Source organism: Lepidochelys kempii, chromosome 3 (assembly GCF_965140285.1).
Source record: "Lepidochelys kempii isolate rLepKem1 chromosome 3, rLepKem1.hap1, whole genome shotgun sequence".
Lineage (NCBI taxonomy): Eukaryota > Metazoa > Chordata > Testudines > Cheloniidae > Lepidochelys > Lepidochelys kempii.
Genome location: NC_136382.1, coordinates 4,098,870 through 4,120,076, shown reverse-complemented (window position 1 = coordinate 4,120,076; position 21,207 = coordinate 4,098,870). Strand labels below are relative to the sequence as shown.

Here is a 21,207-nt window from a genome sequence, read left to right as displayed (position 1 = left end):
AGGATTTGAACTTGGGCTTCCAGGGAGTGATTTTTGTTGTTGTTGTTAATGCAGATTTCACCAGCCATTCATGTCTTTTAATTGTGATAATGCAGGCGGGCTAGGTTAGAACCAGAGAGACTGGAGAAATGCATCCAGCATGTTCCAAGCATCGTACTAGGGTGGAGTCTAAATTCCTCACCCAGCTCCCTTGACAAGCACACTGTAGAAATAAACTTTTCCCAAGTGCAGTACATCTGTAATATGTTCACTTGCAGTACATTATTCAGTCACTAGGTGTCTCTGTGTACAAAGCTTCAGGGAGGGTGTGGTTCTTGGTAAACAACACAGACAAAGCTGGGACTCAAGCTGTGTAGAAGCCTGTTTGCTTGTGGCTATAGTTTGTAGTTGTTTGAGTTGGACAGTTATTCAGTATGTCATGACAACATCGAGAGCTCAGGTACCAGCTGCGACAGGCCAATCTGAGCCAGAAAGGATTGTATTATGTTATAGTCTATATAGGTTCTTATACCACACTCATCACTGGTAACTGAATGCCTTCCAGGAGGGCTTTAAATAAGGTGACCAACATCTGTCTCGTGTTTGTTCTCTTGCACTTCTCCCCCTGAGGTGAGGATATGTGGTGAAGGATCACGTTTTGGAATTTGTATTCAGCAGACTTGGGCTAGCCCCTGAGGAAATTCTGTCTCCTGGACAGACGAGCTTTCCCCTGATTGCTGAGAGACCTGTTATGCCAGAGGAGCTGAGCTATTGACCACGTTTTTGGCATGGAGCTTTAGGCTGTTGTAGATACTCTGGGCCCAGACCATGGAAGGAGATTGAAGAGGAAGACTGAGACCTTGGTTCTCTCTTCTCTGGGAAGCCGGCATAGAGAGCAGAAGACAGATGTGATGTGCGGGCGGTCACCTGTGTTGCTGAGGAGACAAGTTGTCGTGCTGAAGTCTTTGGGCCCCGGTCTGTGGCGTTGCTGTAGTTCGGCCAAGAGGGGATGAAGGTGTGACTCACCCCACACCTACACGGCATTTAAACCCCCGCAGCTCTGCGCTTTGTTACCAAACAGGACAGGACAGGCAAAGAACATCCTGCTCTAAGAGCCAAAATGCAAAGACAGTCGGGCTTCCCTCTGCCAAAGGACAGGGGTGTGCGATGGAAACCCCACCTCCGAGCGCCTTCTTCCCTACCGCCCTGCCGAACTCACCTCTCCACCACCTAGCACTGTGTGCCAGGCCTTATGTGTGCCGGACGGGTGTACGATGATCCCACCGGTGTGCATGAAGAGTTGGCACAGGGGCAAACGAGTCCCCTGAGAATGTGCATCTGGGTCCATCCCTGCTACCCTGCAGATCCCTCCAACCACAGTGCCCGCTCTAACAAAATGCTCCCTGCCGCCCGCGTGCTGGGGTGCGGATGGCCCTCGCAGCGGTGCAGTCATGAGCTGGAGGGTCGGGCAATGCCCAGGCTCCCTGTCCCATCCTGCCATGACCAGGCAGTTTTGCATTCTTTCTCCCTGCTTTAAAAAAATATTGTTTATTTGTGGGGTTGGTAGAAAAGGACAGGCTGCAGGATTCTGCGAAGCACCTAACTCTGCCCTGCAGTCACTAACCTGGAGCCCCAGCTTTGCCTATGATGTCGCCTATGGGAATCTAAACTACTGTCTTCTGGAGTTATGGGACAGGTGTGTGTACCGTGTCTCTTGTAGTGGCTGAACCAGATAGTGGATAACAGCCTACTACTGCTACCAATTAATGGAATTACTCCTTTAACTCAAGTAATGGAGGTCTGTGGTGCGGTGCTGATGGTCCTTCCGATCGCTGATGACCTCTGGCGGGGGGTCGTTACACTTCTTTATCTAGGCTCTCATGTAGTGTCCATCACCATGGGTTCTGGAGGCTTGTGTTGATGGCTGCTGGAGACACGCCTAAGATACATAGACAGACAGATGGACAAATCTGCAAACCTTTCTTTTCTGTAGTGTAAACCCATCTCCTCTCCCAAATGTAAAAACAAATTAGACTAGCTAGATTGTATGCTGTGTGGACAGGATCTCTGCCCCTCTATCACAGTAGCATTGGAGCACCTTGCTTTTTTAAATGTATTTAGCCTCATGACCCCCCTGTGAGGCAAGGCACTCATCCTCATTGTACACGTGGGGAAACTGAGGCATTGAATGCCTGGGAGACGTTTCCGGGGGTCACACAAGAAGTCTATGGAAGAGCAGAGTCTTGAACCCAGCTCTCTTGAGTCCCGGACTACTGGCTCATCCATTCTGTCATTCTCCCAAGCCCTGTATATGCCACGTACACTGCACCAACTTCACCCTGGGGGAAGCACCAGTGACCTCAAGGGAGTTACGGCAGGGAAGGTGAATCAGGGTTCCCCCTGTTGCTGCTGTTCCCTTAGAGGGAGAGAGGGAAAAATCTGTCTGCTCCTATTCCCATTCTCTTTGCACCCCTTGGATTTTTCGCTCCTCTTCCCCCAGCTCCATGCTCCTTTTTCTCAGTTTCCCTCTTCTTCTTTTGGACGATCCCTCAATCCCCACTTCTCGCTCGAGGTTTTTCACGGGGTACTTCTCCTCCGTTCCATCTCTCTAATGGGACATCAACCCAGTAATGGTCCAGTTCACAACAAAGGGCCAAGCCCAGGGCATTTAGGTGGCTACGAACAGCTGCATGAATGGTCCCTACCACCTCCTACCCCAAATCTATACTGGACAGGAAGAAGTACAGGGCTGAATAAATACCAGCACCAACCCCAAAGAGCGACTCTGGGGGGCCAGCTATTGGAAAGCATGGATATTTCCAATAGTGGAAGAAATCACCCCTTCTTTTTTAAATGGCCCTCCACTGTTCCCAATTCCCATTCCCCCGGGGTCAGCTGGCGTTCCTCACACTGCCTCCCCGGCATATGACAATCAACAGACGTTGCCTTGCTCTGCCAGACGACCTCTCTGTGTGAAGCCGAAGGCAGGGGCTTGCAGCCAGAGAAGGGAACAGTCGGTACGGAAAGGAGACGGACACAGAGGAACGGAGAGACCTGCCCTTTGAACATGAAACAGAGAGCAACAAACTAATCCCTCGAGGGGCTTAATGCATGGAAAATTTCTGCTCTGTGTTAGCTCTGGAGGGAAGCTGGATGATTCGGGTCTGGGAAGGAAGCTCCATAACATTGGAACTGAGGCCAGGGTCTCGTGAGGGGGCTGGCGCAGGAAGAGCATCTCTTAAGGTCAACGGTCAAGGAGATTTTCAAGGATCTAGAGTAGCAGTGAGCCTGGAAAACACTGAGGCCCAGCCACTGGCATGGGGCAGGCCAGGTGCATGTGTCTCTGGAAGGAAGGTTACAAGGAAGGGGGCAAAGTGGTCTGCAGAGCCTCTTCCCAACCTGCACTGAGCTACGCAATGCTGGGGGCGGTGGACGGATTTGATAGAGCGATGCCTTCCTTTGCTCAAGGGCAGCCTACGTCTGTGGTCCTCCGAGCAGGTTCCCAGAGCAGTGGCTGGTTGGCCGGGTGTTTCCAGCAGAGGTGCTCCGCTGTGGAAGAGCCCGGCATGGGCCGTGGAGTTACATGATCTCAGCATGCGTGATCTTTGGTGCCTGTGGCTCCCACACTGAAATCCAGGCTTATGGGGATCACATACCCCTCCCACACTGGTCGTTCCAATTGGAGGAGCGGGGCTGCAAACCCTGCCCCTCGCTGCTCCCCGAAGGAACAAGGATCCTGTGGACACTTGGCAAAGGGAGCCTCACAAATTGTATTGTCTGCCCCCATTTTAGTTTTCTCCCCGTTAGAGGAGATCTGGCCCCTTAAGAGTGCAAATGTTTCCTTACATCCAGAGACAAAGCCATCTACCACCTCGCTAAGCTCTCTGAATCCTATCCATCCCGTTCAAACTGGGCTGTTTTCCGCGCAGGTCTTCCCGATGACCATTTGGATGGATATCACCTCTTAGCTCCATTCCAGGCAATTGCGTGTCATGATTTCTGTGTTAGGATAACGGTGGCCCTAAAGCGCCGTTCATCAGTTCCTCTCAGATGGGATCGACTCCATTCAGGACAACGTGGGGTTTTCCATTCTCCATCTGTTACATCGATTTCTTATCCGGTGCGCCTGGAAACGCACGGTTCTCCGCATCAGCGGCACAGGATATGTTGGCAAGGAGGTTCCTAGGGAGAGCAGAGTGCTTCCAGAACTAGCTCTGGGCGGGGACGCACCCAGGATGCAATCAGGGGGGGCCGTAGATGGGGTTGTATTGACTCCAGGGGAATGCGGATCAGGCCTTTAGATACTAAAGCGATGGACACTGTAGCAGGGGCAGTGGAAGCTTTCTAAAAGTGGGGGGAAGCACCGGCGTCCGAGCCGTGGCCCTGCCCCCTGCACCGTCCTTTCCGCCCAAGGGCCCGCCCCTCCTGTGCCCTTCCCTGAGGCCCTGCCTCTACCCTGCCCCTTCTCCCCAAAGCTCTGCCCCGCACTGCCCCTTCTCTCTGAGCCCCCACCCTCGCACCATACCTTCCCCTGAGGCCCTGCTCCCATGCACCTCTTTCCCCCAGACCCCAACCACCACTTGCTCTTCTCACCCCCCTCTCCCGCTTGCCCTTACGGCTGGTAAAAAGTGGGGGGCCTTGGCCCCCCGATTCTGGTGCCCCTGAGGTATAGGAAATCCTAAGGCGTGGTCTACACTTACAAATTAGATCGACTTAGCTAGGGCACTCACGGCTGGGAAAAATTTTGCCACTTGAACTCTGCAATTAGGTCAGCCTCCGCCCCAGTGCAGATGGGGATCGGCTGTTGGAAGAATTCTTCGGTCTACCTTGCTCCTACCTCTTGGAGAGACGGATTCATGGCGTCAGTGGCAAACCCGCTTGCGTCACTGCAGGAAGCGTCTACGGTATGGCGCTATGTCGGCACGGCTCAGCTCAGTAGCCGTGCCGTGGAAGCCTTTCTGGTGCAGACGCCCGCTCCGGCCTGAATGCACGAAAGGAGCTGGGCCTTGGGACACGGCGCGTCCCCATGGCTAGCTGTTAGATGCCTCGAAAATGGCTGTGATCCACAGACCCTGAGTGAGGCTCCTATACAATGACTGGGGAGAGAGAGGCACCGCAGCCTGCGATCCACAGAAGCCACGTTTGCGAGGCAGGGAGCCGCCTAAGCTAGCCAGCGGGGGATGCCAAGGAGAGGGGGGTGATCTAAGTGCTGTAACAGCCAGCTGTAGAGTCAGTGTGGGGTGTTTGAGCCCTAGAGGCCACGCCCCTGTCATGGTGCCCAAGGAAGAGCACTAGCTTTGAATCCTGCCCTCCCCTATGCCCCTTTGCCCTACTGCATCCACATGCCAGCTACAGCCCATGCATTGCAAGCTGACTGCTTAGGGCAGGGATCTCAGACTCTAATCACCACGAGGGGCACATGAGGACTAGTGCATTGGCCTGAGGGCCGCATCAGAGAAACCTTTTCATGCAAAGATACAAAAGCTCCCCACACCCCCGCCCCAGCCCTGCCCCCCCTCCACCCTTTCCATGAGGCCCCGCCCCGCCTCTTCCCCGCCCCCATTCCAAACCCTTTCCCAAAGTCCCCGCCCCAACTCTGCCCCCTCCCTGCCCCATTCCAACCCGTTCCACAAATCTCCGCCCCGGCCCCGCCTCTTCTCCGCCTCCTTCCCTGGGTGCGCCACATCCCCACTCCTCCCTCCTGGAAAGTCCTAAGCACCACCAAACAGCTGTTTGGTGGTGAGAAGCGCTGGGAGGTAGGTGGAGGAGCAGGGATGTGGCGTGCTCGGGGTGGGGGACGAGGCAGGGGTGTGGGGGTGAGGGGAGCTTGGCTGCCGGTGGAGTTGGCCCCTATGGCGGGCTGCGGGAAATAACTCCGTGGGCCTCATGCAGCCTGCAGGCTTGAGACTCCTGGCTTAGGGTATGTGACGTTATTGACATAAACTGTGACCACATGGATCCTTGTTGCAACCAAGGTCCCATAGTTGCACCAAATCTTGTACAAAGGAGGTCAAGTGAGGTGTCTATGAAAAGGTTGTAATTTCCTCGTTATGAATATGCTGTCTGTATGTGTGTGTCATTTTTGTATTTGAAGTTATGAATATTGGCTATGTACTTGTATCTCAGTGTGTTTGATTCTACGTAGCGTCAGTGAAGCAATTGGTCAGCTTCTTGAGAAAGAACTATTCTGAGTAAGTGCCCAGTCAAGAAACACTTAACTGACAATGGACCTTGGGAGGCTCCAATCCACATTTGAGGAGCCTTCCTGGGAACATTCAAGGGAGCATGTGAGCAATGGCTGCCGCCTGCAAACTGAGTCATGCATGGACATGTGACTTGCCCATGTGACTCCAAACTCCATCTTGCTGCTGTGATTTTCCACAGGATACATCTACACTGCAGTTAGACGCCGGGGCTGGCCTGTGCCAGCAGACTCAGGCTCATGGGGCTTGGGCTAAAGGGGCTGTTTAACTGCAGTGTAGACATTCAGGCTTAGGCTGGAGCCTGAGCTCTGGGACCCTTCCACCTCACAGGGTCCTTGTTGCAAAGGCTAAGGAGGAGAAAGGGTCTAAGCACCAACATCCCTACAATTGTAGGATCGCTGGACGCCATACAACTGACCAGCAAGTTCTTTCCGAACAGCACATTCGAGCCATGGAAAGTGTTCTGTGCGTGGATTGCAATGACAACGCTAGGGGGAGTGAGCACTTGACGACAGACCTGCCCGTCTGGAAGAATGTCTGTGGTTTCAACAAAGTGATGCACAAGTACCTTGCAGCACTTCAGTGCTGGGCTTAAAATGACTGTTAGCTGCTCACTGATGTTTGCCACCATCCATGTGTAAGTGGGGGAATAGCCCCGCTCTTGTGGGGAACTTTCCTGGCTTCTGCACTACCCCGGTGAAGTGGGCTAGCGAAAGGATCTGAGTCCTCGCTCCCACTTCCTTTACCCAGTGGCCTCCCTGCCCTTGAGGACTCCCCTTCCACTCTCCTGTCTGGCAGAGTCCTCGTAACCCCAACAAGGCTGGGCCCAGGATTCCTGAGGGGCTCGACCCCCAACCCTGCTGTGGTCACCGAGGACAGGGGCTAGGGTGTCCCCACTCCGGGGTACTCTCTCTGCACTGGGCACTTCTCTGACCCACTGACCATTACATACAAGTTAAAGCAAATGCAAGTTATTTAATCAACAATTAATTTTAAAACGAATAAGGAATAATGGGAAAGGTTAAAGGAAACACATCACCCCGCTCTGTGGCAGGGAACATCACAAACAGCGTCTCTGGAACGTCCGGGCAGTTCACAGTCTGCTCCTTGTAAGTCCGAGGCCTCCTGCTCCGGCCCTGGCTGTGCTGCAGGGAGGCTGCGGGTCGGACACTTGCTCTGGTGGTGGCCACACGCTCTCAGGCTCTAAGTCGCAGGACCCTTCTGCCCAGTGTCGCCCCCGCCCTGTCGGGGTTACGATCCAAGCCTGGCCTGCAGAGCCCCTTGGCTGAGGCATCTCCCTGTGCTGGGCCCGCTGCCCAGGGTCCCCCTCGGTCTCCCCAGCTGCTCACCGCACCCAGCTCTGGGCTGCTCCAGCCCCAGCTGCACCATTCGGTCTCAGCCAGGCTGCTGCTGCTGCTCTGCCTCCAGCTCCCTGGGCTGCTTCTCTGGCCCCTCTGGCTCTGGTTGCTGCAGCTCCGCTCCCAGGACAGGTCTGCTCGGCAGGCTGCTTCTCTGACTCTGCTCCCAGCACTGACCTGCTCCCTGGGCTGCTTCTCTGGCCCCTCTGGCTCTGGCTGCTGCAGCTCCGCTCCCAGGACAGGTCTGCTCGGCAGGCTGCTTCTCTGACTCTGCTCCCAGCACTGACCTGCTCTCTAGGCTGCTCTTCTGGCCCCTCTGGCTCTGGTTGCTGCAGCTCCGCTCCCAGGACAGGTCTGCTCGGCAGGCTACTTCTCTGACTTTGCTCCCAGCACTGACCTGCTCCCTGGGCTGCTCTTCTGGCCCCTCTGGCTCTGGTTGCTGCAGCTCCGCTCCCAGGGCAAGTCTGCTCTCCCTGGGCTGTGCCTCTGGCTTTGGGGCTGCAGCTCTGCTCCCAGGACAGGGTCTGCTCTCTCTGGGCTGCTTTTCTGGTCCCTCTGGATCTGGCCCAGCTCTGCCCCCCAGCTTAGCTTGGGCCCCTGCTTTCTCCTTAGCTCGGCTCCACTCTGTCTGACCCAGGCAAATCCAGCTCACACAGAGGATGGGACCTTCCTGGCCTCCTGACTCCCTGATTAGCCTGCCTGCCCTGTCACTCAGGCTGACCTGGAGCATGGGCCTCTCCCCATTGTACCTGGGGGCTGTCAGTCTCAGGGTCCTGATTCCCCATCGACCCTTCCCCCTTTTTAGAACTGGGAGCTAGAAAACCAAAACACCCCACTGAATGTTAGTAAGGGGGCAACAGTCCCCTTACACATGGAAATTAATTTAAAATGTAGCCAGGCCAACCACTATGGAAATAAGAGGCAGGTGGTACTAAATGACTGACGGTATTTCATTTTAAAGTAATTACATCTTCACAGCATGAATCTTTCTTTATTTTTTTTTTGTCATAAAGCACTTTTCGTCGGTTTGCATGCTGTAAGGGTTAAAGACGTTATTAGGCCATTTGTGTGTCTGTCTCTAAAAGCGATTATTCAACGGGGGCTCGCTAATAGTTACCATACAGATATGATAGGAGAAATGTTCAGAACCACAGATAGATTTATTACAATGCTACAACAAAGGTTAGGATTTTTAAATATTGGCATCTTAACTGTTTAATAAGAAATGGGGGGAGGGATAGCTCAGTGGTTTGAGCATTGGCCTGCTAAACCTAGGGTTGTGAGTTCAATCCTTGAGAGGGCCATTTAGGGATCTGGGGCAAAAATTGGGGATTGGTCCTGCTTTGAGCAGGGGTTGGACTAGATGACCTCCTGAGGTCCCTTCCAACCCTGATATTCTATGATTAAATAAGGCATATGCTCTTTCTAGTGAGGGTAATTAACGATTCTCAGGGTCAGGCTAGTCATGGATGAAAATCTGCTGATACAGTTTGCCTGTGACACAAAGATTGGTGTGTTGGTCAATAAAGACAAGGACAAATCATTGATACCAAGCGATCTGGATCAGGTGGCAACCTGAGTACAAACAATCATGTTTTAATGCAGCCAGACGCAAGGTCATAGTTTGACAGATGGCAGTTTCCTGCAATATCTTTGGGAGATATTACTATGTCATGCATATGTATCATTGTGGGCCAGGGCTTGTATGTAATTCCATGGGGGAGGGTGACCATACTTCCTCCAGGAATTCAGAGCAGTGGGGGGTGATTAGGCAAATTCGCTTAGGTTGTAACAGCTACTAGGAGAAAAGAAGGGCTTGTAGCACCTTAGAGACTAACCAATTTATTATAGCATAAGCTTTCGTGAGCTACAGCTCACTTCACCGATGAAGTGAGCTCACGAAAGCTCATGCTCAAATAAATTGGTTAGTCTCTAAGGTGCCACAAGTCCTCCTTTTCTTTTTGCGGATACAGACTAACAGGGCTGCTGCTCTGAAACCAGCTACTAGGAGGCATCCCACCGGGAGAGACTCACATAAACTAGTTCTTAAAACAAAAAAACTTCAAATCCAGACTCCAGCGAGAAACTGCTGAATTGGAATTCATTTGCAAATTGGATACTATTAATTTAGGCTTAAATAGAGACTTGGAGTGGCTAAGTCATTATGCAAGGTAGCCTATTTCCTCTTGTTTTTTCCTACCCCCCCCCCCCCCAGATGTTCTGGTTTAACTTGAATTTAAACTTGGAGAGTGGTCAGTTTGGATGAGCTATTACCAGCAGGAGAGTGAGTTTGTGTGTGTATGGGGGTGGGGAGGATGTGAGAAAACCTGGATTTGTGCTGGAAATGGCCCACCTTAATTATGCACATTGTAGGGAGAATGGTCACTTTGGATGAGCTATTACCAGCAGGATAGTGAGTTTGTGTGTGTGGTTTTTGGGAGGGGGGTGAGGGGGTGAGAGAACCTGGATTTGTGCAGGAAATGGCCCAACTTCATTATCATGCACATTGTGTAAAGAGTTGTCACTTTGGATGGGCTATCACCAGCAGGAGAGTGAATTTGTGTGGGGGGGTGGAGGGTGAGAAAACCTGGATTTGTGCTGGAAATGGCCCAACCTGATGATCACTTTAGATAAGCTATTACCAGCAGGACAGTGGGGTGGGAGGAGGTATTTTTTCATATTCTCTGTGTATAAATAAAGTCTGCTGCAGTTTCCACGGCATGCATCCGATGAAGTGAGCTGTAGCTCACGAAAGCTCATGCTCAAATAAATTGGTTAGTCTCTAAGGTGCCACAAGTCCTCCTTTTCTTTTCACATAAACTAGTTCAGACTGGATTCTCCAGTGACCCACAGATAAACAGCCTGAGTTTAAATTGACTCAAGGCCTTCTTTCTGAGCCAGCAAATGGACAGAACCTTCTGTCCAAGGGGAGCCCCAATCTTTCCTGGGAAGAGTTGGAAGGACTTTGACCTGCAGATCTCCATAAGACTGATGGGTGATCTCTGGTCAGCGTCTAGCGTGTGTATATGAACTTTCATTGTTTTTAACATATGTTCTCAGTAATGCTTTCGATTTAGGAATAAATGTGCTTGTTTATAGAGGGCTGAGCGGTCACTTGTAACAGCTAGTAATTATGCTGGCCAAAGTCTCCGGGCTCCATGCAGGAATCTCTGGCCCATTCTGTGCTCTTCAAATCTGTTCATAGATCCCAAGGCCAGAAGGGGCCATTGTGGTCATCTAGTCTGACCTCCTGTATAACATAGGCCAGAGACCTGCCCCACAGTAATTCCCAGAGCAGAGCTTTTAGAAAAACAGCCTATCTTGAGTTAAAAACGATCACTGATGGAGAATCCACCATCACCCTATGAATCGATGCATCCATGGGCAGTGGGTATAATAGGCCAGGAGAGGCTGAGCCTCCCTTAACACGGGCCGTGCCCCCGTCACTCCATTCGGAGGCCCCACCCTCACTCCCCCTCCCTGCTGAAGCCAGCAGGAGCTTAGCTCGGGCCAGTGGCCTGGAGCTGAGATTGGCCAGCTGGCAGCCTGCGGTGGCTTGGGCCAGCCTGGGGATTGGAGCAGGCAGGCTGGTGCACCCAGAGCAGTTTGGCCGGGGCTCCTCCGGCCACGGCGAGGGGGCACTCAGGCCTCTGGCAGGCAAAACGCGGAGTGGAAGGGGCTGGACTGGGGGGCTTCAGGGTTCATGCCTCACCTATGGGTGCATCTATTTGCACATTCAGTCTTCAAGTAAGATTACTCCAGGAGCTAGTATCTGGTGTCACCTCACTCGGCTCTGGGGTTCAGACTCAATAAATGGTTGCCGCTTTCAGGAAAAGCCTCTTGTCTTTTGCGGGAATCTGCAATACGTGAGCGGGGTGGCGTTTCTCATTGACTGAATGTGACCCAAATGTCCTGCTGCTGGATAATGCAAACGCACACACGCATTACAGCTCCGGCTGTAGGAGGAGATCATCTAGCACACTGGGTTATTAGAGACTATAGAGGGCTATATATTATACAGGGTTATCTGTATGTGACACTTCATTATAGGGGTCATTACACATGCACATATCCTTGGAAGAGGCCATTTATACACACACAGAGGGGGGGATATTTACATAGGCAGTGTGTGGGGGTTGTTAGTGTTTAAAGTCCTGTAGTCTGCAACAAGTGGGGGTCTGTTATCACCCCACCCCTGCCCAGCAATTAATTCTGCCCCCAAATCAATCCCGTCCCCCCTGTCCCATTATCCCCTCTGTCCCGCTCCCCATCAATTCTGCAACCCTCGCATGACATCAGGCCTTGGTTTTTTGGTTGCCAAGGTTACCAACAGTCACACGGAAGCCTGGTGCCGCCTGTACCCCAGGCAGGGGCATGGGCCAGGGCTGGCGCCCGTCCATGCGGCACGAGGAGCTGGAGGAGTATCAGGTCGGGGGGGGGGGGGGGGGGTTGTGCTCTCTGCCTCACCCCACCCGCCTCTCGTCAAGGGCAGCTCTTGTGTGGGGCATCGTCAGCCTGGCCACCGTCCCTCCCCACCGGGGCGGCCAGTGTCCGTCTGATGGGATGAATCCCCGGGCCAAGAATCCACATTCCATGCAGCACAGACGTAGTGTCTGACGGGACCAACCCAACCCACGCTCCCTGCCATGGTGGCCCTAGGACACACCTGGCATCTGACGGGACCAACCCACGTTCCATGCCGCGGTGGCCACGGCACAGACACCCCGTGCCAGACCATGGTGATGTGTGACACGAGGCTGAGTGTGAACACCCCTCCCCAGCCACACTCATGACGATCCCAGAAATCTCAGCAATGGGCACTTAGCCCAGTGCTCCGTTTCAGCACAGTCCTCTTCCCCCAGTGACTCTAAGCCCAGATCCTCCAAGGGATTTGGGTACTGAACTCCCCTTGCCTAGCTCCCATTGATTTCCGTGGGAGTTAGGCACCTGTGTCCTTTGAGGATCTGGGCTGCAGGGTCTTGTCCTGAGAGCCCAGGGATCCAGTGGCAGCTGACGGCACTCAGGGCCTCACAGAAGCAGGGCTGTTGCCTTTAGGACACTAGCAAGTCCCCAAGGGTTTGACCCCTTGAGGGATGGAGCCACAAGAGGGTGCTGTGTGTCGGGGGGGTTCCATCCACTTTAGGTACGGGACTCCAAGCCTCATCCAGCTTCCTCCCTGCCAGGGACGGCTCCCTCGGCCCCTTTCCCGCTGTGCCCTACACCTTCCGTTCCTGGTTCTCTGGCTGAAATTAACAGGCCCTGGCAGGCTGAGAACTTGCAGAGGAGAAATCTCTGGTATGGCACAGTAAGGCCAGGGACAGAGGGAACCTGGCGAGGGGCGGTAGAGAGGTCAGGTTGGCAGCCAGGGGGCAGAAGGCAAAGAGATTGAGGCTGCCATCCCGGTAGGAGGGCAGGGGAGAGGGAGTTCAGCCTGCCAATCCCTAGGAGAGGACTAGGGAGGTATCCTAGGGATTGGGAGCAGGAGGGAAGGCAGGTGCCCTGCTGGGGTGCCTGGAGAGACAGGAGCTTTGGTCCTCAGGGTGGGAATTCAATCATTCTCCAGTGCATTTGCTGTAATGCTTTCTCTTCCCGGCCCTAGACAGTGTGGGCTCTGAGACCCCGGAAGCCTGTGGAATAGCATACCTGTGAGTGGGGTGGGGCCAGAGGGCATCCGGGGAGAACCACAAGCTCTCTGCGCTCCAATCCCTAGGTAGGAAAAACCCCTGCCTTTGACACAGACCCTGCAAATTCCAGGCTCCCCAGGGCACCTTTCGACAGCACCAGTCACATCCCAGTGGCATCTGGGGAGAGACTCAGGCACTCGTGTTTGTGTAATACTGTAGGGACACAGGATCGGTCGCGCTGGATCAAACCCATGGCCCATCATCTCCACTATCCCATCTTCTGTGTATGAAGCAACAGGGGAAGGCAAAAAGAAAAAAAATCCTCTCCCATAATGCACCTGACCCATTAGGAAATGCTATAGATGGGAAGGGAAGGGAAATCCCCTTCCTGAGCACTCTGTGCCCTGAAGCTTGAGGTTTGATGAGCCCAACCTCACTACAGATGACTGCAAATATTACAGTGGATATGTGTGATTACAGCAATTACTGCGAGTCAGAAAGTTACCTGGCTCCCTTTGCAATGTCACTATGGCATGTGACTCCATCTTTCAACTACTCATGTTCTTATATTCAGGCCTCACTCAGGCAAAACTCCCACTGACCCCATGGATAGCCTAAGGCTCAGCGGTGTGAGCCCACATACAGGCTATTGTAGGTGGACATTTAAATGGGTTAGTTACTTTTTGAGTTCCAATCGCACCCAGAGGCACTGGCTGAGATTGGGGGCCCCTAGTGCTGGGCACTGAACAGTCACATAGTGAGAGACAGCCCCTGCCCTAAACAGCTCATGCTCTAAATAGATAAGCCAGACAAAGAGTGGGAAGGAAAGTACTGTCATCCCCATTGTCCAGAGGGGAAACTGAGGCACAGAGTAGGTAAGTGACTTGCCCAGGGTCTTGCATGAAGCCTGTAGCAGAGCCAAGAATTGAACCACGATCTTTTGAGTCCAGGTCCAGTGCTGTAACCCACAAGATGACCTCCCGTCTAGCCAGTTTGCACCATGTCTATACACGCAGGGGACTTAGATTACAGCTATTTTGGGATCTCTAGCTTTGTATGCCCTGACTTTTCTGAGAGTCAAGACTTGGCTTTTTTGAGGTCTACATACATGGGTGTGTCTGTGTGTCCATTAATCTATTAAGCCATTAATTCAACTCCTCGCACTATGCACTTTTCCATGGACTATCCGGGGCCCTAGCTGACGTCCCCCTGGTGCCAGTGTTCCCATTAGAGGTGACTAATGCATCCATACAGCAGCTTGCTGTGCAGGAGATGAAAGGCAGGGCGCAGGTTGCATACGAACTTGCTAGGTTTGTACCCCCCTCACATAGCTCTAATTTATTGCAGGCATTCACGTTCCTGACAAGCGAGGAAATTGTACGGTAAGTGAATCTTTAGGCTTTTTCCTTTCACTCCATCACTGCTGCCAGGCTGTGGATGTCACTTCTTCGGAGTGAATTTAGTATTCACAGCCCTGTAGAATGAAACCCGAGGCTTAGCCAGACACGGGGGCTGCACAGACCGCGGCTGCACCCCTAGTGAACTTGTCTCAACCCTCACCCGGTGGACACTTCGAGAAGAGTATTAAAAATATTAGGACCATTTAGGGGTCTCCATTTAGGGGTGTCCATTGACGTCAGTGGGCTTTGGATCAAGCCCGTAGACACAGGCGCCGAGTCCATGGCTGCACTGGCACTGGAGCATCCATGGGAAAGAATAGTGGGTGCTCAGCACCCACCGGCAACCCCGCGGATCAGCGCCTCCCCCTCCCCCCAGCACCTCCCGCCCGCTGCGGATCAGCTGTTGAGTGGTATGCAGGAGGCGCTGGCGGGGGAGGGGAAGGAGCAAGGGTGGGGTGAGCTCGGGGGAGGGGACTGGTGACCTGAATTTATGGGCTAGTATACTATGGCTCGCCACTGATCTGATCAGAAGATATTTTCGGATCTTGTCCCAATTCAGGCTACAGGGATAGAGAGCACAGAGAGTTCAGTATCGTGAGAGGACTCTCGGGGTGTATGGCAAGGACACTTATACCGAGGACAATTCAAACTTGTTATTGTTATTAAAATGAATGAAAGAAGAAGAAACGTTGCAAAACACAGAGTCACAAAGAAGTAATACAATTCTATGGCACCGAGTGGTAACATCTCTATTCTAAAAGACTACTTAAACTAGCATACTCACACCCTTCCCTGGAGACCTGGTAGTAGGAGACAGAGGACCAGCCTCGTCTCTGGCCGGCCCGAGGAACTGATGGTCCAGGCTCCCCAAGTTGGCAGGGATTAGGTTCGAGTGTTGAGTAGCTGGGCTGTAGTGCGAAGCTGAGCTGGAAGCGTGATAGAAGATCGGAAAAAGTGACCCCTTTGCATGATTGTTTGCCCTCTTATAGGGTCCCGGTACTGCCCACTGCCGGAATCTAGGCCCAACCTACCATGCCCAAATCTTATTTCCTCACCCACATAAATCTTCGGGGGCACTTGCTCTGTAGGTTAACAAATTATGACATATATCCATACCTATTAGTATCAATTATCTCATTCCTGAAGCCGTTACCCTTGGCCTAACTCATGACTTCCATGTTCTGCAGTGTCCCTGCGGTTACCGGTCTGCTCCAGACCTCAGGTAAACAGATTCACTTCTTTGTTCGGTTCCCCGTTCAGTTCCCCAAAGTTAAGGGGGGCGACCGGTAGGCCATCTATCTATGCTAAAGGTTACAAACACTCATATTGACTTGCTCAAGCTAATCATACAGGATATAGGCCTGTAGGTTGCTTGCGTTACAGCCAACAATTATGAATAACCATGAATAACTCTTATGAATACCATAAACTGGAATTTAACATAAACAAAACCCAAGAAAATACTATGATTCACTAATAATAGGATATGATAACAAAATAAGATAAATCAAATCAATAAAGAAAACACATTATGCAATATAGGAAGCTAGCAAACTGGCCTTATGGGCTACAGGACAGAACAGGGTGGAGCGTGGATGGGAAGAGGTGGGGGACGGGGCAGGGCGGGGGCAGGGCTTGGGGGAAAGGGAAGAGTGGGGGCGGGCCTGGGGCCGAGCACCCCCCGACTGCTCCTATGCCCTTAGATACCATGGATAGAAACAGATGTAACAATATAGGTTCTTATCCTGCCCTCACTACCAGTATCCGAGCCCGTTTCATGCATGCTTTAAATGATACAACTAACATCTGCTCCTCCTCCCGCACAGGGAGAACTGGGTGTGCCCTGGTTTGTTCCGGTAGGGTTTTGTATGTGGGGAGGGGATTATTTTGACCAATGCACTTATTGCTCTGTGTTACACGAGAGAAGAAAGGTGCCTGCAGCTTGGAGGGGAAGATGGGCCAGTTTGGGGTGGTCCTTCGTTTCCCGGGGATTTTGTTCCACAGTCTGGGATCGGCCCCCGAGGGGGTGCTGCCTGCCACACGGAGAAGCTTTACTCTGATGGTCTGGAGTTCATTGGTTGCATGCCCATCTAATCCTTGGCCTCTCTTGCTAACTAATGGCAATCATGGTGGTAGATTTTGGGATATGGACACTTGTATGGTGGACTAAAACCCATCAAACTCATTTCACCTAGGCCCTCTGCTACCAGGTGACCTGCCCCTTGGAGAGGAGAGGGGGTGAGCCATCCCTGTGCTGTAATTAATTCACTGCTTCCCAACCTAAGGGGGTGGGACTAAGGAGGGTCAGGTGAGAGATAATGGATACCTGGACCTTAAAAGGGGGCTGAGAAAGCTCAGTGTGGAGACTTGAGTCATAAGGGATGGGCAGGCTCTTAGGGGAAGGCTGTGAGCCAGGATCTGGGAACAGGGCCTATGGGGTGGGCCGAAGAGATGCCCTGAAGGGCAGAAGAATCTTTTGGTTGTTTGGACTTTTGCTGCCCTGGAAGGAGATATTTTTGTTCTGACTTAGTTGGAGGGCTAAGCCATATCTCCAGCCAAAACCAGTCTGGGGAGACCTTGGTGAAGGAAACTGAGGCAGAGACTACTGGCAGTGTCACACTCCCATAGCTGGGGGGATGAGGCAGCCACGCCCCATGGAAGAGTCATGAGATGGTGACTCCTTTTGGTCATTGCTGACCAGTGCTGGATTCAAACTAATGCCAAAGAGGTAAAAGACTGTAGCTTATTGTCAGTTGTCACTTGTGCTGTTCCCCATTGTGAGAGATCATGTTTACAGGGACACCAGATATTAGAATGGAGGTAAATGCATGATCCATTAAACATCTGAATCTTGATTTTAGACTGGCTTTCCTCACCATGAGCTCAAAGATAGCTCGGTCAGTTTCACTGACAACTACAAACTGTTTTGTTAAATATTAACACTCCTCATTTCACCAGCGTCAGGGTATCTTGACTCAATTCAGAGATGGGAGATGGTTCATTTCAGAACCATACTCAGCATTGATTTCAGTGGGTAACAGGTCACTCTCCCTAATTTGCTGTCTTCTTTTTCAGCATTCATAACACTTTCAGGAGTTGGTGTCCAGAACTGAAAGATCCTAGAGAAGAGAAACTGACGTTGGAGCAGATATGCACCTGGCCAGAATTAAAGGTAAGCCTGCAGTGTCGATTCAGACAGGCTTGAAAACACGAGGAACAGAAAACAACTTACATCCAGCGATGGGAAAGTAGCATCAGAACCTCCATCTACAGAGCCTCCAAAGATCAACAGGAGTCCAGGCTGCTCTGTCCCTTGCAGTGAGTGGCTCTTGTAGTTAAAACCGAGCCTGGGAGTAAGACAATCTGGGTTCTCTTCCTGGCTCTATCACAAACTCCTCATGTGATCGTGAGTGGGTCACATTGCTGCTCTGTGCCTCAGTTTCCTCTCCTGGAAAAGGGGGGATAATGAGACCTGCTTCTGAGGGCTGTTGTCAGGTTCAACTCATTGATGTTTGTCAAGGATTTGGGGATCCTCGGATGGCAGGTGCTAGAGAAATACACCATATTGTGGGCTCATTTACACCTGAGCGGCACAGACCTGCAGCGGGGGCTGCGCAGAGCCGCACAATCCCAGCCAAAGTGTTGGCAGGCACAGCCCCTCCGGAAGCATCAAGGTGTGCAGTGGGAGTGCATGAACATCATGCCCCTTCGGTCCCCCTCTTTACAGCTGCTAGCTCCACCTCGTGTCTCTGATCCTTTAGGGGTGGCTTGTTCCTCTGCTTGGGAGACCCCAGAAGTTGCCTTTGATGGCAGGGAATAGCTTTATTAGTCCTCTTTCTCACCTGAGCTGCAGCCTGGCACAATCAGGCATGTAGCCTCCAATCTCTGTGCAATAGCTACTAGTCCACAGCTGTTTCCAACACCCACCCACCCACCTTTCTCTAACTTGGACATAAAAACTGGCTCTGTGCTTAAAGATGTCACATGAGATGCCAGGCCAGGGACAATATTTATTTTCAAAATGATAAACAAAAAAGCAGGCTCAGTTCTTTATTATGATAGTACCCTGGTGGGCCCAATAAAGGATCGGGGCCTCTAATGGGATGATCTGCATCTTTAAGGGCTAGAGGCCAGCCCTGTACAATTAGCCCAGCTGTCACTTTTGAACTCTTTGACAGGAAATGACGAAGTGGAACAGTATTTGTTCAGAATCAAAGGCTTGACTTTGCTTTTCAACAACTGCAAAATATTTTAAAGTCCAAAACTTGATTTTTCCCCCCACTTTCTTGCCACTAAATTCAATAGAATCATGTCCAGTATTGGGGTGTCTCCCCCTTTTTTTCTTTTCCTTCTCCTGCTCTGTAACTCTTCAAAATGTTGCCAGCTTTGGGGAAGTTAGAGAGCGGCAAAAGGAACAATGGCAAAGGTCCTGTGGTACCTTATAGACTAACAGACGTATTGGAGCGTGCGCTTTCGTGGGTGAATACCCACTTCGTCGGATGCCTGCAGTGGAAATTTCCAGAGGCAGGTATAAATATGCAGGCAAGAATCAGGCTCGGGATAACGAGGTTAGTTCAATCAGGGAGGTTGAGGCCCTCTTCTAGCCGTGGAGGTGTGAACACCAAGGGAGGAGAAACAGCTTGTGTAGTTGGCGAGCCAGTCACAGTCTTTGTTTAATCCTGAGCTGATGGGGTCAAATTTGCAAATAAACTGAAGCTCAGAAAAAAGAACAGGAGGACTTGTGGCACCTTAGAGACTAACAAATTTATTTGAGCACAAGCTTTCGTGAGCATCCGATGAAGTGAGCTGTAGCTCACAAAAGCTTATGCTCAAATGAATTTGTTAGTCTCTAAGGTGCCACAAATCCTCCTTTTCTTTTTGCGGATACAGACTAACACGGCTGCTACTCTGAAGCTCAGCAGTTTCTCTTTGATGTCTGGTCCTGAAGTCATTTTGCTGCAGGATGGCTACCTTTAAATCTGCTATTATGTGTCCAGGGAGGTTGAAGTGTTTCCCTGCAGGTTTTTGTATATTGCCATTCCTAATATCTGATTTGTGTCCATTTATCCTTTTACGAAGGGACCGTCCAGTTTGGCCGATGTACATAGCAGAGGGGCTCTGCTGGCACATGATGGCGTAGATTATATTGGTGGACATGCAGGATAATGAACCGGTGATGGTGTGGCTGATCTGCTTAGGTCCTGTGATGGTGTGGCTGGGGTAGATATGTGGGCAGAGCTGGCATCGAGGTTTGTGGTATGGATTGGTTCCCGAGTTAGAGTTACTATGGTGCGGTGTGTAGTTGCTGGTGAGAAAATGCTTTAGGTTGGCAGGCTGTCCATGGGCGAGGACTGGCCTGCCTCCCAAGGCCTGTGAAAGTGAGGGATCTTTGTCCAGGACGGGTTGTACGTCACGGATGATGCGTTGGAGAGGTTTTAGCTGAGGACTGTATGTGATGGCCAGTGGAGTTCTGTTGGTTTCTTTCTTGGGCTTGTCTCGCAGCAGGAGGCTTCTGGGTACACGTCTGGCTCTGTTGATCTGTTTCCTTATTTCCTCGTGTGGGCATCGTAGTTCTGAGACTGCTTGGTGAAGATCTAGTAGGTGTTGGTCTCTGTCTGAGGGGTTGGAGCAAATGCGGTTGTACCGCAGAGCTTGGCTGTAGACGATGGACCGTGTGGAGGAACAGCAGCACCCCCGTTATTTTATCAGCGGAGGCCATTTGAAAACATTCCTGGGTTTTTCTGGCCAGCTCAAATTGACCTGCTTCAATCTTGGCTCTGACTGTTACCGTCACTTTCCCACATTTGCTGTCATCCATCAGAGCTGTGCAGAGCCCGGGTAAGCCCGACAATGCGTCCAGGTCGGGGGCAGAGCACTGGAGTTTGTACATCGTATGCCAAGCGTGTGTGTGTGTGTGAAGTTTTGTCCAACAGCTGCTAGTGATCCCCCCCCACCTCCCCCACTGTGTAATTAGACACCTCCATTATCAGCAGCCTGCTCCTTTCCCAAGGTGCTGGGCACAATACGTCCAGATCACTGTAATCACCATCTCCTTTCATTACGGTCTCTCCGTGGCATAGACAGCGCGAGGGGCTGGGAGGGGAAAGCAGCTGTTCATTTTGAGCCCCAGTGCATGAGGGAGGCTGGTACCTTGGCGTCTGAGCTGGGCTCCCAGGCGGACAATTGGACTAGGAATAGATTATTTCTTCTTTCCCCTGGACACGCCACCCAGTGGTAACAACTAGCTAAACTTTCAGCCGGGCTAGGACATTGCTCTAATTGTCTAGCAATTACGGTTGCTAATGTACATGTCCTAATTACATGGATTTATACTAATTAGAAAAACTAGAATGCGCTGGGGGGACAGTAACCATTTTGACCCACCCAGCAACTTTGCTGCAACAGCACTGAGCGCTCTAGAAACAGGGCAGAGACACAGACAGAGTGGAAATGCTCAGGGCTGAAGCCCCCTTCTCCAGTTTGCCACCCAGGCCACACGCTTAAGTCTTGGACCTCGTCTGCTATGAAGACTTGCCCTGATTCCAATTGTGCCACTTCCTAGTGTAGACAAGGTGCCTGTTTCCAGCAGGAGCCAGTTCCAGCAGTGCAAATCATGGCTCATCTTGTCTACATGAGCTAGGCT

General features: G+C 51.8%; 1 long non-coding RNA gene across 1 annotated transcript in view; it reads left to right on the top strand.

Annotated features, from left to right (window-relative positions):
* LOC140908093 (uncharacterized) overlaps positions 1 to 21,207 on the top strand; it is a 42,543-nt gene that overhangs the window by 15,498 nt on the left and 5,838 nt on the right. Inside the window, exons 2-3 of the long non-coding RNA XR_012157748.1 lie at positions 14,512 to 14,546; positions 17,640 to 17,736. This is a non-coding gene — a long non-coding RNA (uncharacterized LOC140908093). The remainder of the gene's footprint in view (positions 1 to 14,511; positions 14,547 to 17,639; positions 17,737 to 21,207) is intronic.